Here is a 1384-nt window from a genome sequence, read left to right as displayed (position 1 = left end):
CCTATTTATTTCATTTCATTGATATTATTTTCTCAAAAACAGATTAATCTTCATCATCCAAATAAACAACGCGACACTTGTACAAATAAAGCAAGTGAAAATATATATAAACCAATATTTTTTATCAATATTTGAAATATACATATAATTTCTAATTTAACAATTTTTGCGATTTTATTCGTCTGTTATTATTATTTATATTAATAAATGAGCTAGTTAATTTTTCACTCGTCCAAAATTCACCAGACAATAAATATAATTATATTGAATACATTTAAAAATAATGACTGATATTTCCCTTAATGAAATGTAAGCCAGACCATAATTCAACTAAAGCAACTGTGATTAATATATATTTCGGTAATTATGATTAAAGTTATTAATAATATATTTATACAAATTGAGTGATAAAAAGACATGTATACTAAAAGTTTTCCCTTAATGACACATACGTTTTCTTAAAAGTAAGTATTAATTGCTTTTAATAGTTTTAAAATGTTGACTTAACCTTTTTCTTTATTTAAAATTTATTTTAATTGTTATCTATTAAAATATCGAGTTTTGTACCTAATTAAAAGCTTTCAGTATGTTAAAATTAATTAATTTAAATGTGTATATATGCTGTAATATTGTCAAAGTTCTTATTGTCAATAATTAAAAATATCATTAAAAATTATACTTGAATTTCCTCCAAATTTAACTTAGTTTCAGAATATATTCTTTAAAGAAAATTTTTAAACCAATATGATTTTCATCTACGAAAGTTTGTAAAAAGTGAATACTGAAAATATTCTATTTAATTCACTTAGTTTCAATTACTTATATAATTTAGTAATTGAAACTGAATTATCTCATAATTTAAGTTTTTATGTTTATAATTATTTCATTGAGTATTTTGATATCATCCAACAAAATATATCAATTTTCTTTCTTTAATATGCAACAATATTAATTGTTAAATTTGATAACTGCACAATTACTTTTAATAGTTTTAGGTTTAATATCTATTTTGATGCATTAGAAAAAGAAATTGTGTTTAAAATCGTTCTATTTTTTAAAAAGTTTGAAATGATCCCAACTTGTGAAAAATCGATTAAGTTAATCTTTTTTTGTTACAACTTCAAAATTTTAACAGTATGACTGCTTCATTAACCTGATACAAGAAATATAACATATCAATTTTAAATTTAAAAAAAAAAACAAATTACTTACCATATTAGCTGAGAGAAACTCCCTGGTAGTTGGTCATCAAGACCGTTGGGACTCCCAATCACCTAGATCCAAGCTTTATGATAACTCTGCCATGAAGAATCTCCTCAAACCTCCCGGTGACCATGCAACTATCCGCTGCGATCGCAACAAGGTCTCCCGCTACGATCTCGAC

This window comes from Vigna radiata, chromosome 9 (assembly GCF_000741045.1).
Source record: "Vigna radiata var. radiata cultivar VC1973A chromosome 9, Vradiata_ver6, whole genome shotgun sequence".
Lineage (NCBI taxonomy): Eukaryota > Viridiplantae > Streptophyta > Magnoliopsida > Fabales > Fabaceae > Vigna > Vigna radiata.
The sequence above is the reverse complement of the archived record's forward strand: the minus strand, read 5'-3'. Positions refer to the sequence as shown.